The 12,885-nt window shown below is 38.8% G+C and overlaps 1 pseudogene; it reads left to right on the top strand.

Annotated features, from left to right (window-relative positions):
- The window catches only part of LOC136398654 (histone-lysine N-methyltransferase PRDM9-like), a 416,485-nt pseudogene extending 407,570 nt beyond the window's left edge, over positions 1-8,915 (top strand).
- The last annotated feature ends 3,970 nt before the right edge of the window (positions 8,916-12,885 follow it).

Raw genomic sequence — 12,885 nt, 5'->3', positions numbered from 1 at the left:
TTTCCTTCTTTTTCATAGCCCCATAGTATTCCATTGTATGTACCACTTTTTAATCCACTCATACACTGATGGACACTTGGGCTGTTTCCAGATCTTCGATATTGTGAACAATGCTGCCATAAACATGGGGGTGCATTTCTTTTTTTTCAGTCGGTGATATGGTGTCCTTGGAATATATTCCTATAAGTGGGATGGCTGGGTCAAAGGGCAGTTCCATTTCTAATTTTTTGAGGAATCTCCATACTGTTTTCCACAGTGGCTGCACCAGTCTGCATTCCCACCAGCAGTGAAGGAGGGGTGCCCTTTTTTCCATATCTGTGCCAGCACCTATCATGTGTTGTTTCGTTAATGAGCACCATTCTGACTGGTGTGAGGTGGTATCTCATTGTGGTTTTAATTTGCATTTCTCTAATGATTAGTGATGTTGAACATTTTTTTAATTTGTCTATTGGCCATCTGTATGTCCTCTTTGGAGAAGTGTCTGTTCATTTCTTGTGCCCATTTTTGGATTGGATAATGTTTGTCTTCCTGGTGTTGGGTTTTACAAGTTCTTTATAAATTTTGGTCATTAATCCCTTATCAGATGTATTGTTGAATATGTTCTCCCATTGTGTGGTTTGTCTTTTATTCTGTTCATATTGTCTTTAGTTGTGCAAAAGCTTTTTAGTTTGATATAGTCCCATTTCTTTATCCTATCTTTTATTTCATTTGCCTGTGGAGATAAATCAGCAAAGATACTGTAACGATAGATGTCAGTGAGCTTACTGCCTAAGTTTTCTTGTAAAATACTTATGGTTTCACGATTTACATTTAAGTCCTTTATCCATTTTGAGTTTATTTTTGTATATGGTGTAAGTTGGTGGTCCAGTTTCATTTTTTTACAGGTAGCTGTCCAGTTTTCCCAACACCATTTGTTAAAGAGACTGTCTTTACTCCACTGTATGCTCTTACCTCCTTTGTCAAATATCAATTGTCCATAAAAATATGCATTTATTTTTGGGTTCTCTGTTCTCTTCCATTGATCTATATGGCTGTTCTTATGCCAGTACCACGCTGTTTTGAGTACAATGGATTTGTAATATAACTTGATATCAGGAAGTGTGATACCTCCCACTTTATTCTTCTTTTTCAAGATTGCTGAGGCTATTTGTGTTCTCTTTTGGTTCCATATAAAATTTTGGAATATGTGTTTATATCTTTGAAGTATGTTATTTGTATTTTAATTGGTATTGCATTGAATTTATAAATTGCTTTGGGTAATATAGACATTTTAATTATGTTTATTCTTCCTAACCATGAGCACAGTATATGCTTCCACTTGTTTGTGTCTTCCTTGTTTTCTGTTATTAATGTTTTATAATTTTCTGTGTACAAGTCTTTAACCTCCTTGGTTAAATTTACTCCTAGGTACTTTCGTTTTTTGGTTACAATAGTGAAGGGGATTGTTTCCGTAATTTCTCTTTCTGACAGTTTATTGTTTGTGTATAAAAATACCTCTGATTTCTGTGTATTAATTTTATATCCTGCCACCTTGCTGAATTCATTTATTAGGTCCAGTCATTTTTTGACTGAGACTATAGGGTTTTCTATATACAGTTTTATATCATCTGCAAATAATGATAGTGTTACTTCTTTTTTTCCAATTTTGATGCCTTTATTTCTTCTTCTTGTCTGATTGCTGTAGCTAGGACTTACAGTACTATGTTGAATAAGAGTGGTGAAAGGGGGTACCCCTGCCTTGTTCCTGATTTTAGGGAAATTGCTTTTAATTTTTGTCCATTAATTAGAATGTTGGCTGTGGGTTTATCACAGATGGCCTTTATCATGTTGAGGTATGTTCCCTGTATTCCCACTTTGCTAAGAGTTTTGATCATAAATGGGTGCTGAATTTTATCAAATGCTTTTTCTGCATTGATTGAAATTATCATGTGGTTTTTCTCCTTCCTTTTTTTTATGTGGTGAATCACATTAATTGATTTAAGAATGTTGTACAATCCTTGCCTCCCCAGAATAAATCCCACTTGATCATGATGTATGATTTTTTTCAGTATTGCTGGATCTGGTTAGCTAATATTTTGTTGAGGATTTTAGCATCTAAATTCATCAGGGTTATTGGCCTATAATTTTCTTTCTTTTGTTGTCTTTGCCTGGTTTTGGAATCAGAATTATGCTCACCTCATAAAAGAAACTTGGAAGTGTTTCTTCCTCCTGAATTTTTTGAAATAGCTTGAGAAGGATAGGAGTTAGTTCTTCTTTGAATATTTGGAAGAATTCACCAGTGAAGCCATCGGGCCCAGGAGTATTGTTTTTTGGGAGCTTTGTGATAAGTGTTTTGATCTCTTTTGTTGTAATCGGTCTTTTTAGGTTTTCTGATTCTTCCAGATTGATTTTTGGAAGATTATATGTTTCAAGGAATTTGTCCATTTTACCTAGATTGTTTAATATTTTGGCATACAGTTCTTCATCGTGTTTTTTTACAATATTTTGTGTTTCGGTTGTTTCGGTTATTATTTCTCCGCTCTCATTTCTAACTTTATTTATTTGAGTTTTCTCTCTTTGTTTTTTGGTGAGTCTTGTTAAGGGTTCATCAATCTTGTTTACCCTTTCAAAAAACCAGCTCTTGGTTTCATTCATCCTCCATATTGTTTCTTTAGCTTCTATGTCATTTATTTCTGCTCCGATCTTTATTATTTTCTTCCTTCTACTACCTCTGGGCCTTACTTGCTGTTCTTTTTCTAGTTCTTTTAGATGAAGGGTTAGGTTGTTTATTTGAGCTTTTGCAAGCTTCTTAAGGAATGCCTGTAGTGCTATGAACTTCCCTCTCAGGACTGCTTTTGCTGTGTCTCATAAATTTTGAGTTGTTGTTTACTCATTATCATTTGTTTCTAGGAATTTTTTAAATTTCTTCTTTGAATTCATTGTTATTCCATTCATTATTTAATAACATGCTATTTTGTTTCCATGTGTTTGAGTATTTTTCAGTTTTTCTGTTGTGGTTGATTTCTAGTTTTATGCCATTGTGATCAGAGAAAATGCTTGATATCATTTCAATTTTTTTAAATTTGTTGAGACTGCTTTTGTTTCTTAACCTGTAGTCTATCTTAGAGAATGTACCATGAGCACTTGAAAAGAATGTATATTCTGCTGCCTTAGGGTGAAAGGTTCTAAAAACATCTATTAAATCAAGTTGATCTAGTGTGTCCTTTAAGTCTGCTGTTTCTTTGTTACTTTTCTTTCTTGAGGATCTATCTAGTGATGTTAGTGGGGTATTGAAATCTCCTACTATTATAGCATTGCTGTTGATCTCGCCCTTTATATTCATCAAAGTCTGCTTTACATATTTAGGTGCTCCTATATTAGGTGCATAGATATTTATGATGGTTATATCTTCCTGTTTGATCGCTCCCTTTATTATTATGTAGTGAATTTCTTCATCTCTTACTATAGTCTTTGTTTTAAAGTCCATTTTGTCTGATATTAGTATTGCTACCGCAGTTTTTTTTTTTTCATTTTCATTTGCATGAAATATTTTTTTTCATCCTTTTACCTTCAGTCTATGTGCATCTTTTGTTTTAAGGTGTGTCTCTTTGTTGTTGTTGTTGTTGTTTTTTGTAGTTGGAAACCGGGAGGCAGTCAGACAGACTCCTGCATGCGCCCAACCGGGATCCACACGGCATGCCCACCAGGGGGCTAAGGCGTGTCTCTTGTAGACAGCATATGTACAGTTCCTGTTTTCTTTTCCATGCAGCTATCCTATGTCTTTTGATTGGATCATTTAATCCATTTACATTTAAGGTTATTATTGATATGTAGTTGTTTATTGCCATTTTATTCTTTAAAGCTGTATTTCTTCTTTGCTATATTCTTTTCCCACTTTTATCTGTTTACAACAAACCCCTTAACATTTCCTGCAGCATTGGTTTGTTTGTAATGAATTCCTAATTTTTATTAAATGTTCTCTGTTGCTTTTTTTTAAATTTTTTTTCTATTTTTTTAATCTTTTATTTTTATTGAATTCAGAGACAGGAAGGGGGGTAAGGGGAAGACATAAGAATCAATCTGTTTCTGTATGTTCCCCAGATAAGGACCGAACCAGCCACCTCTGCATTGCAAGACAATGCTGCAGCCAAGTGAGCCATCCAGCCAGGGCCTAATTTATTTTGTTTTTTGTTTGTTTGTTTTTTGTCTGGGAAGCTTTTTATTTCTCCTTCAATTTTAAGTGATAGCCTTGCTGGATAAAGTAGTTTTGGTTGTAGGCTCTTGTTCTGCATTACTTTGAATATTTTTTGCCATGCCCTTTTGGCCTCAAATGTTTCTGTTGAGAATTCTGATGTCATTGTTTTGGGGGCTCCTTTGTAGGTGATAGCCTTCTTTTCTTTAGCAGCTTTTAATATTTTCTCTTTATCGCTTAGCTTTGGCATTTTAATTATGATGTGGCTTGGTGTAGGTCTTTTGGGGTTTCTCTTTAATGGAGTTCTCTGTGCTTCTTAAACTTGTGAAATTCTTGCTTGCATCAATTTAGGGAGGTTTTCAGCTATGACTTGATTGAATAAAGTTTCTATCCCTCGTTCTTTCTCTTCTTCTTTAGGAACCCCTATGATGCAAATGTTATTTCTCTTCATGTTATTACAGAGCTCTCTTAGAGTTACCTCAGACTTTTTGAGTCTCTTTTTGTTTTCTGCTCTGCTTTTGTGCCTTTATTTATCATGTTTTCTAACTTGCTGATTCAATCCTCAGCTTCATCCATCCTACTTTTAATTCCTTCTATTGTGGTCTTCATTTCTGATATTGTATTTGTCACCTATGACTGATTCTTTTTTAATATTTCAATGTTTTATTTATACTTGCTATCTCTTTATTTAGGTGTTCATAATGACCATCCATTGTTGTTCTAAGATCCCTAAGCATCCTAACAATCATTATTCTAAACTCTGTATCTGGCAGTTTGTTTATTTCCATATCACTCAGTTTCTTTTCTGGAGATTTCTCTTGTGGTTTCATTTGGATTGCACTTTTCTGTCTTCTCATTATGTCTGTGTGTTTGGGTATGTTGTTTGTAGAGCTGGTTGAGTCTAGGTTTGGTGTTGTCTGCCTTCACCAAACCTTTTTATTTGTGTTATTTTTAGGTCTTCTTGGGTTGTTATCAGCTGTTGTTTGTAATCCACTGTCAGGTTTGGCTTTTCTAGTTGAGCCGATTTGAAGTCTTGATTTGTTTGTTTTTTTCTGAGTTATCTCGGTGGTAGTCTTGTTTTCTGATCTCAGCAAGGAGCTGATTTGAAACTGTTCTTGTTGTCCAGATTTAGTTTTTCACTCTGACTGTTCCTACATTAATTTGTAATCTAGTTTGGTGGTGTGATCTGGGAGTCTGTGCATCTGCCTACTCCGCTGCCATCTTCAGGTCTCTCTAGGACAAATATTTCTTGACAAGCCAACGATTTCCTAAGCCCTTTTGATACTGTTTGTTCACTGCTCCTGCCATTCTCCAGGCACCAGGTGAAATAAGAAACTGCCATTCACCAATAAGCAAGAAATATCATAGATTTTTAACACAGCACTAACCATAACTTTCTATGAAGATGGAAGAAATTTAAGAAATTTAATTTTTTAAGTGAGAGGAAGGACGATAGATTTCTTAATGTGCCCCAACCAGGATCCACCCAGCTACCCCAGTCTGAGGTCCATGCTCAGACTAGCTGAGTTATCCTCAGCACCTGAGGTCAACACTTGAACCAACTGAACTATCGAGCTGATGATTGAACCAATCAAGCCACTGGCTGTGGGAGGGAAAGAGAGAGAGAAAGGGGAGATGGAGGGTAAGAGAAGCAGATAGTCACTTTTCATGTGTGCACTGACCAGAGTTCAAACCTGGGATGTCCACATGCCAGGCCAACTCTCTATCCACTGGGAAAACAAGCATTGGCCTGTTATCTGAGGGCCACCTCTGTATAGCATATAGGGTAAGAGCAGAGGTTCAATAGATGCCCAGAAGCCTGGAATGCAGTGCTGTGATCCGAGCTGAGATACTGGAAACTTTCCTGAGTGAGGTGGGATGATGGTGCTGTTCTTGCCTATAGGGTGGCTTATTCTTTAAGATTTGCTTTGTTAATTTTTAAAGAATACAGTTCAGTGGGAATCCTCTCAGAGATTACTTTATCTCCAAGAGAGAGAGGATTATGGATTAGCTGGAGAGGGATAGAAGTCAGGCATGCAAGAAGTATGATTGTGGTTCCTGGCTAGTTAGCTCAGTTGGTTAGAGCTGCAACCTGTAATACCAAGGTTGAGCCTGTGTCACAGCACATACGAGAAATGACCAATGACTGCATGTCTAGGTAGAACAATGAATAAATGCCTCTCTCTCTTTTTTCTTCTTTATTTTCCTCTTTCTCCTCTTCCTCCTCTTTTTCTTCTTCCTCCTCCTGCTTTTCTGCTCAAAAATGAATCAATTTTTAAAAAGTATGGTTGGGGAAATATTTTGAAAAAGAACTTTTCATTGTATATGAAATGGGCTGACATTGAATAAAATCAAGTATGAATATTTGATGTGAAGCTTGAGGAAGGACATATTGTTAGTTTTTCATTTGTCAAAAACTATGATGGAAGCAATTCCTAGTTGGAGTCAGTGGTCTTTATAAAGAACTCTGTTAAAAGCTACATGTATATAGGAAATGTCAGCATTGTTCCACCATACGAGGGGTGAAAGAGCCTCTGATGCTACTTGATAGTCCCTCATCTGGCAATGCATAGAAAAAAACCTTGGCATGGGCTTTCTGTATTTCTAAAGAAGATATACTACATAAAAAGCAAAAGAGAAAAGAGATTGTAAAAAAAAAACTTTGTGGGGGAGAGAGAGAATACATTGTCAACCCCACAAGAATGACTCCTGGGACAGGTCTTAACAAAACATATGACCCAGGCAGCCTTTTTCAACATCTGTCCTGACTAAAATTTTCTCTTTCAGCAGAACCACAGCCAGAGATACACCCATGTGCTTCCTTCTCTCTTGCCTTCTCCAGTCATAACTTTCTCAGTCAACATGTGGGATGCAATCACCCCTCTGATATTCTCATTGGAACATCTACAAGAAAACACCTCCAATCAAAAGATCCCTACCCAGAGGATGAAAATCAGCAGCAGCCTCATACTGATACACACAATGGGAATGACAAAGCTAAAGGTCAAAAGGTCAAAGAAAAGTCCAAACATTTGATTAAAAGAAACAGGCTGAGGATTTCAAGGGCCTTTTTCAAACCTCCAAAAGAACACATGGGAAGCTCTAGTGAGCAAGAGAGAATGATACAGAAAGCACCAAGCAGAGGCCAGAAAGTGAATTCAGTGGACACAGAAAAACTGTCTATGAGAGTAGTAATGTCGACAAATGAAGCTATCAAGTATGGAGATTGTCTGCAAGGCTTTGATGATGGGTCACATCTACTCAAAAATCAGAGAACACACTCAGGTGAGAAGAACTATGTTTGCAGGCAGTGTGAGCGAGCCTTTTCAAAAAAGTCAGACCTCCTCAGACACCAGAGGACACACTCAGGGAAGAAGCCCAATGTTTGCAGGGAGTGTGAACAAGTCTTTTCACTGAAGTCACATCTTCTCACACAGCAGAGAACACACTCTGGGGAGAACCCCTATGTTTGCAAGGAGTGTGAGCGAGGATTTTTACAGAAGTCAACTCTCTTCAGACACCAAAGAACACACTCAGGGGAGAAGCCCTATGTTTGCAGGGAGTGTGAGCGAGGCTTTTCACAGAAGTCATATCTCCTAATACACCAGAGAACACACTCAGGGGAGAAACCCTATGTATGCAAGGAGTGTGAGCGAGGCTTTACACAAAAGTCAAATCTCCTCACACACCAGAGAACACACTCAGGGGAGAAGCCCTATGTTTGCAGGGAGTGTGAGCGAGGCTTTTCACTGAAATCAACTCTCCTCTCACACCAGAGGATACACTCAGGGGAGAAGCCCTATGTTTGCAGGGAGTGTGAACGAGGCTTTTCACTGAAATCAAATCTCCTCTTACACCAGAGAACACACTTAGAAGAGAAGCCGTATGTTTGCAGGGAGTGTGAGCGAGGCTTTTCACTGAAATCAACTCTCCTCTCACACCAGAGAATACACTCAGGAGAGAAGCCATATGTTTGCAGGGAGTGTGAGCGACGCTTTACATGGAAATCTGTTCTTCTAAGACACCTGAGGACACACTCAGGAGAGAAGCCCTATATTTGCAGGGTGTGTGAGCGATGCTTTTCACTGAAATCAACCCTCCTCACACACCAGAGAACACACTCAGGGGAGAAGCCCTATGTTTGCAGGGAGTGTAATCGAGGCTTTTCAAGGAAGGCATATCTCCTCACACACCAGAGAACACATTCAGGGGAGAAGCCCTATGTTTGCACAAAGTGTGAGCGAGGCTTTACCGAAAAGTCATATCTCATCAAGCACCAGAGAACACACTCAGGGGAGAAGCCCTATGTTTGCAGGGAGTGTGAACGAGGCTTTACCCAAAAGTCAAATCTCATCAAGCACCAGAGAACACACTCAGGGGAGAAGCCCTATGTTTGCAGGGAGTGTGAACGAGGCTTTACCAAAAAGTCATATCTCATCAAGCACCAGAGAACACACTCAGGGGAGAAGCCCTATGTTTGCAGGGAGTGTGAACAAGGCTTTACACAAAAGTCAGATCTAAGACACCAGAGAATACACTCAGGGGAGAAGCCCTATGTTTGCAGGAAATGTAATCAATGCTTTTCACAGAAGTCACATCTCCTCAGACACCATAGAACACACTCAGTGTAGAAGTGCTATGATTGCAGTGAGTGTGAGCGAGGTTTTCACAGAAGTCAACTCTCCTCAAACTCCAGAGGACATACTCAAGGGAGAAGCCCTTTGTTTACAAGGAGAGTGAGTGAATCATTAGCATTAAATTGTATCTCCACAATCATAGCTCTTACACAGGTCATAACCCAGCTCTGAGAGGACTTCATAGGAAGTTTACTGACCCCTTATTCTCATAAGATTTTAATTAGTATAGAAGTAACTAAACAACTTCTTTCATGACAAAAAGTGAGCTCGACAAATAGTTCTTCAAGTGATATGGGAATGCCAACACCAATATTCTCCTGTTCTAATAAATCTTCATAAAACTATGATGCCCACATACCTCATTCTTCCCCTCCCCATCACTGAAAGCAGAGTTCCCAGAGGGCCACAGAGAACTCACACTGTCAAGCACAGAAACTCAACCCCTAAAAACATGGAAATCTGGAGTCAATTTACATAGGTTACTTCCCAGGGAGAGGGATTTGAGACAGACTCACCAGGGAAAGTGATTTCCTTCACTCCAGGAAAGTGGAGGCTTCTCTCCTAGTAGGCTCACCACCCTCCTCTCTTGGCTTTTCTTGGCTCCTGTCCTGGTTTCCTCTGAGCTCTGTAGTCTCTGGTGAAAACCAGGAAGAAATATGTGCATGTGCATGTCTGTGTCCCTGGCTCAGACTGGGCAGCTAGTGTCCCTCACTCTCTCCTCACTGTTTCTTTAGGGTGAGAATCTCATGGTATACACCACATGGAGTCTAGATCATTCCATAGTGGGTTTCAATCTCGGCTCTGCCTTCACCAGCTTTGCAACCTAAGGCAAGATTCTCAACTCTTTGCCTGTTTTTTAATTTATAAAATGGAAATGGTGCCTGAGCAAGCAGTGGTGCAGTGCATAGAGCATTGGAATGGGATGAAGATGACCCAGATTCAAAACGCCAAGGTTGCTGGCTTGAGCACAGGTTCACTAGCTTGAGTGCAGGGTTGCATGCTTGAGCGTGGAGTCATAGATATGATCTTATGGTCACTGTCTTGAAGTTCAATGTTGCTGGCTTGAGCAAGGAGTCACTTGTGCTTTAGTCTCCTGCTCAAGGCACATATGAGAGAGCAATCAATGAACAACTAAGGTGCTCTAACAAAGAATTAATGCTTCTTATCTCATTTCCTTCCTGTTTGTCACTATCTGTCCCTTTCTCTGTCTCTCTAAAATAATTTTTGTTTTTCTGTCTCCACACTCTAACATGAATAAAATAAAATAAAATGACTAGGCTTGACCTGTGGTGGCACAGTGGATAAAGCATCAACCTGGATTACTGAGATTGCTGGTTCAAAATCCTGGGCTTGCCTGGTCAAGGCACAGATGGGAGTTGATGCTTCCTGCTCCTCCCCCTTATCTCTCTCTCTCTCTCTTTCTCCTCTCTAAAATGAATAAAATAAAATCTTTTTAAAAAATAAAGTAAAATGAATAAACTCTCCAGATTAAGGCATATATGGAAGTTGATGCTTTTTGCTCGTCCCCCTTCTCTCTATCTCCACTCTCTAAAATAAATGTTAAAAATAAATAAAATAAAATTGCTACACGATCAGTCTGCAGGATTGGAGATCTTCATTCCAAACATTTGAAGTCATTTTGGCTCAGATAAACTCCTTAAAAACTCCCAGTTTTCATGTTTCTTATTTGACAAGACCAAGAACCTAACCTTGTAAAAATAAGCTCTGCCTGATAAATGATTAGAAAATGGCAAATTCAGACTACTATATTATGGCACTCACATCTGTTAGAACTGCTAAAGTTTAAATTTATGACAGTACGAATGTTCTCATGTATTCATTAATTCTTAGATGTCCCAGGCTATGGATTCAGCCTATAACTTTGGTGTATTAGAATGACACTCTAACTAATCTTCCTGGCCAGGGCATAACCATGGATTTCATCCAACTCTCTCATTTAAAGATGGAAAATACCTTTTTCAGAACCAGTAGATTACCACAGAAAAAGAAAACCAGTAGAGAGAAAACTTAGTTAACACAAGCAGGTAAGTGGATCAACTGAGGAAGGAGGTGCAGGCCCCCTCTTCACTGAGGAGAAAAAAACAAGAATGCAAGGGAAGAGAGCCTGCATGGGTAACTGAGTCAGACAGTTCTAGACTAAATACTTTCTATAGTTCTCTGAAAAGGTGCCTGGGACCACTTGCTACACAGAGCAAGGAAGATAGAACTTATCTGAAAACCCCTTTTTCTTTTCTCCAAAGCTTTTAAGAAACCATGTTTACATAACTTAATTAAAAATTCCAACACTTATCCTCTGATTCCACCTAAATTCACCCTCTCATCCTGGAGTCATGAGAGTGACATGTACCTCTAGACAAAGGGATCACCAGCCCCTTGCATGAATATTTGTATTCTGTTAAAGGTATATTAAATGTAAGGAATCTAACTTTGTGGAGCACATGTTTGATTTCCTCTTTGGGGATCATGCTGCTCCACCAGCTAAATAAATTCTACTTCCTTCATCATTTTTCAGAGCGTTTTTGTCTTGCCTTGATTCCTGCAATACAACCAATGACAGATAATGCACTGTACCCACCCCTGTTTCTCCTTACCACCACCAAGGTGGTGTTCCAAAAATACAGCAAAGACACAGACTGAGGACACATTTAAAAGGAACCATATTGCACTATAAAGCAAGTGACAACAAACTTTCAAGATTTGAAATTATATAACCTGTTTCCACCTCTCATGACAGCTGAACTTGACATCCTTATTAACAGATAAACCAGGAAGTCCTTTTACTTACACTATAAAATACAATTTTAAATAACCTGTAACATACATGGTAATTAGAATTCTAAAATAATTTTATCTACTGAAAAAGAATAATTTAAAAAAAAACTGGTGCCCTGAACAGATGGCTCAGTGCATGGAGTGTCCCCACTGTGTGACAAGGTTTTGGGTTTTGTCACAGATCTCAGCACCTAATAAAAGTGACCAAGAAATAATTTTATGCTTCTCTCTCTCAAATCAATGTAAAAAATTAAAAATTTAATGGAAAAAGCTGTGATAGACCTGCAACATGCCTAGTGCATTTCTCTCAACAGAAAGGCAGAAAACAAAGAAAAGAAAAAAAAACTAAAAAATGCAGATATCTCTTTGAACTATATTTCTATTTTTCACCTAGAAAAGACTACTTTTTTTAACATCAACAATCTAATTCTGCACCTCACAGTGTTTCCTGCCCATTTCTGCCTCCCATAGTGCCTCTCCTACACTGGAAACATTTTTCTATCACTTTCCCAAAACATAACCAGCAGTGCCTTGGAAAATCTCCCAAACCTGAAGCAGAGGGTTGATGGAATGATGGACATCTCAGAACACAATGGAGTACTCTAATGTGCCACCAAGCCTACAAATATTGGAGCCTTCTATCAAATATGACTAAATGGAACCTTGAGACTTCTCCCTGGAGCAGTATCCTAAGTTTTCTAGAATAGAATCTCCCATTAGTTTTGCTCTGTTTCCCCATACAACATCATTACTGAACAGACACCAGAGTCCTTAGACAAGTCAGGGCCCCATGGACCATAGACAACACAAACTGAGCAATGGACCAACCGCCTAATCAAAAAGGAGACTCGGCACCGAACACCAAACACTGCTCTACAGACCGAACCGAGACTAGGACACAACAATGCCAGAAACTGACACGGCACCTTGAACACCAGAGTTCATACATCATGTCCTAGAACTGGAGTTGCTTGTGGCCCCACACTGGAACTCGGAAATGAGGCTACATGCAAGTGGTCCCCAGGTGCACAGCAGAATACAGATTCAACAACAAACCTTGGAGACAGACTCCTGATCTGTACACAACCCTATAACCAAACTTCAGACAAGGAGCCAAACAACAAACCCCACCTGCAAAATGACAGATACAGGAGCTGAACCTAATACTCACAATGCAAACGAGGCAGGACTTCATAAAAGACATCTCATGACTTCGTAAGTCCAAGCAGTGAGCTTCAAAATGTATTTCATTACCAGTGTAAATGTAGAATACAGAAACGTCAC

The sequence above is a fragment of the Saccopteryx leptura genome, chromosome 3 (assembly GCF_036850995.1).
Source record: "Saccopteryx leptura isolate mSacLep1 chromosome 3, mSacLep1_pri_phased_curated, whole genome shotgun sequence".
NCBI lineage: Eukaryota > Metazoa > Chordata > Mammalia > Chiroptera > Emballonuridae > Saccopteryx > Saccopteryx leptura.
Note: the sequence above shows the minus strand (reverse complement) of the source record. Positions and strands in the feature narration are given on the sequence as shown.